The sequence below is a fragment of the Coffea arabica genome, chromosome 6c, assembly GCF_036785885.1.
Source record: "Coffea arabica cultivar ET-39 chromosome 6c, Coffea Arabica ET-39 HiFi, whole genome shotgun sequence".
NCBI classification, from domain to species: Eukaryota; Viridiplantae; Streptophyta; class Magnoliopsida; order Gentianales; family Rubiaceae; genus Coffea; species Coffea arabica.
In genome coordinates, this window is record NC_092320.1 from 55,486,235 (window position 1) to 55,492,851 (window position 6,617).

General features: G+C 34.7%; 1 long non-coding RNA gene across 2 annotated transcripts; it reads left to right on the forward strand.

Annotated features, from left to right (window-relative positions):
• Positions 1-3,402: 3,402 nt before the first annotated feature.
• Positions 3,403-5,520, forward strand: LOC140008124 (uncharacterized). 2 transcript variants are annotated; one of them, XR_011815528.1, is made up of 3 exons: positions 3,403-3,605; positions 4,420-4,479; positions 5,402-5,520. It is a non-coding gene; the product is annotated as an uncharacterized lncRNA (long non-coding RNA). The 2 variants fall into 2 exon arrangements; XR_011815527.1 differs by having other exon boundaries at positions 4,420-5,520.
• The last annotated feature ends 1,097 nt before the right edge of the window (positions 5,521-6,617 follow it).

The following is a 6,617-nucleotide window of genomic DNA, read 5'->3' on the forward strand; positions in this document are numbered from 1 at the left end:
ATGCAAGGTGGGAAAAGGACTCTAAAATAAAAATATGCATGAAATACAATAAATGTCAAACATTTGATTCTAACGCATAGGCGGCTCTAAGGGTCTAGTATTGGACTAACTCATTTTTATAAGTTCTCACTAGTGTTGGACTAGTGAGAAAATGGGGAGAAAAACCACAACTAGCGTTGAACTAGTGTGATGATGTCATGCATTTATTATAAATAAATAAATCATGTAAAATATAATTAAACACATAAGCACACAAGCAAATAAACGCACATAAAGACCTAACTATTACATTTGAGACCCTAACTACAATCAAGGGGGGGTTTTTAAAAATAATAATCTAACAATTACATTTATCTAATTAATTATATTTTTTGGCAAAAATAAAACCTATCTATTACATAACCTAGCTAAATACATTTTGTGGCATCTATCTATTACAATTAAGTATTTAAATGCTATCCAAATAATCATCAAAATCAAATATAATAAATGAAAATTTTTAAATGAATAAAATGAGTAAATACAAGAAAAAGCACTCAAAACATGCAATCACACATAAAAAACACATAGGAGAACATAAAAGGATTTAAAATGATAATAGAAGGTAACTCTCTTGAAGTAGTGGTTAAATGAGGTGGAATTTGTCCTATTTTTACTTCAAAATCAACAAAATAGTCAAGGCACTAATTTAATTGACAATTAAAAAGAAAAATGTAAACATATTGCAAATTCAATTTATTATTATAAAGAAATATAAATAAACATACAACCCCTAAAATTTACTAATTAAATGCATTTAAAAGAAGCATGATTAACAATTAAAAGAGATAAATCAATTATACTTAAGAAATCAAAGCTATTAGGGACCCAATTGCAAAAAAAAAGAAAGTTTTTGGGCTTATTATAAGGATTAGGGTCAAAATCAAAGAAAAATAAAGTTCAGAGACCAAATTGCAATTAAATTAGGAACCTAATTGAAAGAAATCCAAAATTTTTAAGGCCAAAATGAAATTAATTAAAGAAATAGGGATCAGATTGCAAATTTCGTATCTGGTTTACAATAGAATGGCCAACCGGCCATCTTTATTTATCTTCTAAGCCTTAATTACTTCGGCCCAGCGAAAGACCCGAACAAATAAAATGGGTATCCCTTTCTTTTGACCAACGAAAATCCAACAAAAAATGTTTGAGCTTTAACCTCAAAACCCATATCATAACCCAAAGAAATAAACCAAATCCTTTACCAAAACCTAATCAAAATAACCCTTAACCCAAATCTTAACTTCTTTTTACTAAACCAACAAAACATTAAGTCTACCAAAATTATTAAGCCTGAATTATGCCCTATAATCCAGAAATAATTCACTCAAAAACATGTATAAACTATACAAAAGAGGATCAAAACTTGAAGAGGGTATATTTTATTTATTTCTTCCAATTTTTGGGCTATAGTATAATTATGTGAAAATTGAGGGTCAAGTTGCAATTTTCAAAACTTTCATGCAAGAACCAACGAAGCATCTGCAACTTTGCAGTTCATTCATCAAACGCAGCACAAGAAAACCAAACGAACACCAAAATTTAGGGTCAAAACAACAAGATTATGTAACCCCAATATCAACCAGATCCCATCACCCAAATACCGCATTAAATCACCAGATAACATAGTAAAAACTTGAGTTAATGGCTTGCAAAAGGAACAGCAGAAGAAGGAAAAGAACAAGAACCATTGCAGCAAAATTTTATGTATCTAGTGAGGATCTGAGCATATATGAAAAGGAAAAGGATGAATGAATTTACCTTTTAACACTTTGGGGAGCCAAAATAATGTGGGAAGTCACAAGCAAACGAATCCAGATGTTGGAAGACGAAAACCCAGCTTTGTTGCAGTAAGCTCAAGAATTCTGACTGCAGCGAGTTTGAGGCCGAATACGACGGACTTCCAGTCATTTTTTCCACAAGGTTTCTAAACAAAAGTTGTTTCTAGATGAACGTAGATAGTGCATAAATGAAAGGAATGCCTAAAGGACTAGAATCGATATCGGAATTCGATCGGAAATAGGGCCGAACACTCAACCCTGGCTCCAGAAATTTTCAGGAAATTTTCTGCTCCTTTTTCCCTCTCCCGTTCTCCCCTCTCTCACCTCTTCCTAATGGCTGCGTTTTCAAGCCTTTCTCTTGCTTTTATATCGAATAGAGTGGCCAAAAACCTACTCTCAAGGGTGTGGATGAAACCCTTATTTTGCTGGTGGCTCCTTGTACTAGCAATGCATTGGGGGGAAACAAAGGAAAAATGCCAACCAAAATTGCTCCAAATGCCAGCTACAACTCTGCACTACATCTGGTTTCGGTACCAACTTATGAAGAAGAAGACGCGCACGTGGAGAATTTTTTTTTTTTTTTTTACAAAAATCTGATGAATCTCTTTTTCCTTTTCTTTTCTTCTGTCTTTCCTTTTCTTTTCTTTCTAATTTCCTTCTAATTTTTCTAAGAATGAATTGAAATGATTTCCTTTAAAAAAAAGTAAGAAATAAAAATCAAATAAAATGAATAAATGAAATAAAACTAAAAATAAATAATATAAAATTGTTGGTGTCTATAGACTATACTGAACAGAATTTCCTAACTAATCTCTTGGAAATTTCAGATAAAAGGTTGCTAAATCAAACTTTCTTTCCTCTTGGCCAAAACTGGAACTTCCAGCAAGAAACTAGCTTGAAATTTCAAATTTTCATCATAAAACTCACAAGCATCAGCCTAGAAACGTTATACAGTGCCTAAAACATGAATTCCAGTTACAATCTATGTGAAGACTTGAAAAATTCGTTTATATTTTTTTAAAATTCCCTTTTATTTTGAATAAGTTAATTTATAATTTCTTTACTACTAATTTACTCCCTTAATAGTTGTAATAAATAATAGAGCCGAGAGTTTTACTTTTACTTCTATCTTTAGAGTAAGTTAGGTTTTGGTGCATTTGGGTAGTGTGATCAATCGGTGAAGTATGTGTGCTAAATTTGATGGATAAAACAGGGTATTCAGTAAGGGGAAGTATGTGATTAAAAGTGTTAAGAGTAAGTTAGTGAATCATAAGTTAAAACAAAAGTACAAGAGAGTTAAGGAAATACACGTGAATCGACTCGCGCCGTTTGTTACTGGTTGAAGGCACCACTTGACCAATACTTTGTTTCCCTAATTTTCTTATTTTCCTATCATTTATCCTTCCCTAATTTAACCCTAAAGCTGCCCGAAATTCTTGACCAAGAAGAGAGGAAGAAAAGGAAAAAGAAAAGGGGGAACACTTGGCTTTGACAAGTGTCAACCATCCAAGCCACCTTTGACCAAGCTTTCTTTGTTACTTATTGTTTATTTCCACCAAAACTCACCAGATTTTTCCTGCACTAGAGGGCCGAGAGAGAGGAGAGAAAAAGGGAGAAAAGCTGTCTTCATTTTCACCTTGATTCCTAGCAAAAAAATTGTGGGAAAACAACCTCCAATCCAAAGCTAAGCCATAGGAAGTTGCTACAAGGAAGAAAGGTGGGATGGAGTGGAGTTATTTTGGGAGAAAGCAAGCTGTCTTTTGCTGCTCAGCTTGAGGATTTAAGGTTTTCTTGGCTGAAAGTTATTTTATCCCTTTAATCTTGCAATCAGTTGGAGTTTTGGCTTGATTCTTGTAGGATATGTGGCTGGTTGTGTAGTTTTAGTATGTGGGCTGTTATGTCCAGATTTTAGTGATCATTTCCAGCTTTTATTGAGTATTTCCAGCTTTCATATAGAGTTGTAAACCTATCATGATGATTGTGCCAGCTAATGTGTGTGAATTTGGCCTTATTTGAGTGGTTTCTAGCTTTGTTAGTGATTTTCTAGCTTGATTTAGGAATTGGGCAGATTAGGGTTTTGATTTTTTGGCTTGGATGTTATGATGATTATGTGCTGGATATACACCTAAATATGATGGTTATAAGGTCTAAGATAAGAGCTCTTTGTTTCCTATAATTATGTGTTTGAGTTGGGGCTGTTTTGTGGTGAAATTGTTGCCATGGAATTGGCGGAAATGGGTAAAACACAGGGGAGATGCTGTCCATTTGGTTCCGCGTAGTTTGAGTGAGCGAAAATGCAATTAGGGCTGTGATTTTTGGATGGTCTAGGCCTAGGATACTTACGGGTACTTAGGGCCACTCTAGGGATATCACACAAACTGAAATTTTCGCCAAGTTACGTGTTTCAAAGGAGGAAGTCACAGCCTCTTCAAACTGATTTTTGAGTTGTATACGTGGTTTTAACCTTAAACATTTTAATTGTTTTCTTCCTCCAAGAGCATAAGTTCATTTACTTGATTTTCTTTTAACATTACTAAGCAAAGATAGTGCATCTTGAAAACCTTATTTACTTGCATTTTGCCATTTTAATTGATCACAGATCTTGCGAGTGGACAAGGGTCCGAACCTGCGCTTGATTTTGGCAAGCCATGAACTATTGGTGAGTGCTTCCAAGTGCATAACTAAACTTAATACTTGAATGAAATGCTTTGTTAATGTGATTGGATAGTACTTGACTTGTTTGATCGGACAAGGGTGTACTTTATCGCACTTGCCCTAATGTGACTTATTACTGTGCATTGGTTACAATTGGCTTGATATATATATATGTATATGACTTGAACACTGCCTAGAATTCCAAAACCCTGTTGGCTAGTTAATCGAGTCAAACCGGCATGGGCTTGGTCGATTAGATAACGAACCCTGAGTCTACTGTTTTGTCGAGTGGAGTGTTATCTCCTTGACTAATTGGTATGCTCGAGTATTACCACCATTGTTTATATTGGAGTTCGAGCTCGGTGGGAGATTGATTGATGGATGGAGATTGGAGTTAAGTGGGGCTCTACTAGACTGGTTTCACTACTTTGAAAGTTGACGGAGTGTCAACTACTTCCTGGCAAGCTAGGGTCGAGTTAGCTCATAAGAGTGACTATATCCTTATACTTGGAAACGTTGTATATTTACTCAATTTGCTACTTAAAATGTTATTGCTCACTTTTATGAACTTTTATGCTCACTACTTTGATATTTCAAGTTTTTATATAATGGTCAACTTGCTACTTGGTTTTGCATGATGTTTGGAATCTCATTGAGTTTTGACTCACCCTATTAGTTTTGTATTCCTTATAAAGGGTATGAGCATAGGCGTGAGGCTGGGACAGGCTAGTGTCGTTTAGTTTTTGACTTTTGTAATTGTACTCGCGCTAATGCTCGACTAGGCTTAGAAGTTCAACTAGCACTTGAATCTTTTGTCATACTTGGGAATGTATGAACATTTGAGATAGACATGAGTATAAATGTACATTCTGAGTTTGGGAACTGTTGTTTCATTTCCTTTTGACGTTATAATTTGTTTCTTGAAGTAGTGAGTGAGAGTGAGTCCTGACAAGAGTTGGACAGGTGGTCCGCTAAACCCTGGGGTACACCCTAGGAAAGGTGGGGTCGTCACAATCTACCAAAGTTTTCAAAGAACAAGACCAAAGTTGCAGCGTTTCTTCCTCCAGATTTGCTGTCTTGGAGATCTAGTTTTGGTGTTGCTTTAAAAGTTCTTCTTTTCTTGCTTTTAACACTCTGTACATGATCAGATTAAGACCACGGATGTTGCTAAAAATAAATCTTAACTAGGTTCAACCAAAACCTCTTAACAAACCCGTAACAAGAACTCCAGCCAACAGTTCATCATAGTCTCATCTTAACAGGTCTTATTTTACAGTGTAAACGGCATGCATGTCAAGATATGTGGCCAAAACATGTATATAAGACATGCAACAGAAGACACAACTGGAAAATTGCAGATTAGCTCATCAAGTATCACATAAAAGCTTCAAACAAACATTTCCATCTTTGACAACCTTTGTTTTCCAGAAAGTTTTCTTTTTACTTGGTTCTAACTCAGTCTAAAAGACTACTAGCTAAATGTAGAAGAAATGGAAGAGGAAGACAGTAGTTTACCTCTGGCTCTTACGGCTCTAAGCTAGGAAAATAAAATTCTGATTTCTCTCTCCAATTCTCAGCTTGATAGACTGCATTCTTTCTTGCTTTGTGGCTGGTTCTCACGGTTGAAGGAGGCCAGAAATGCGTTCCTGGTTGTTTTTTTTTTTGTGGTCTTTCTCTCATTTTCTCCTTAATGTCTCTCGGGTAGCTAAACTAAGGAAAAGAACTACAGCCAGCTCTACTTATTACCTCTTGACCGACCAGAACTACACTTGCATGTTAGTTGGCCAGCTAATGAGGACAAATGTCCACCACATTGCATGTTGTCTTGTTTGCTGTTGTTTGTTGTTTGTTTTTTTTTAACAACAATAAATTCTAACTAATACTAATGTTTAATAGTGTAAGTGATACAATTTCCTAAGGTATTACGGTTTATTTGTTAATAAATAGAAGTAATTAAATATGTCAATCAAGAATAAAAAAAAAATGGAACATGCATCAAATTTTAAATAAGATATGAAAATTTTCGAGCCCTCACAGTTATTGTTTAATTGAAATGCATTTCCATTTTAGTTTTATTTTCTATTATCAGTTCCTTGTAGAAATCCACTTCAAACAAAAGAATTACTTTCCTTGGAATCTTTT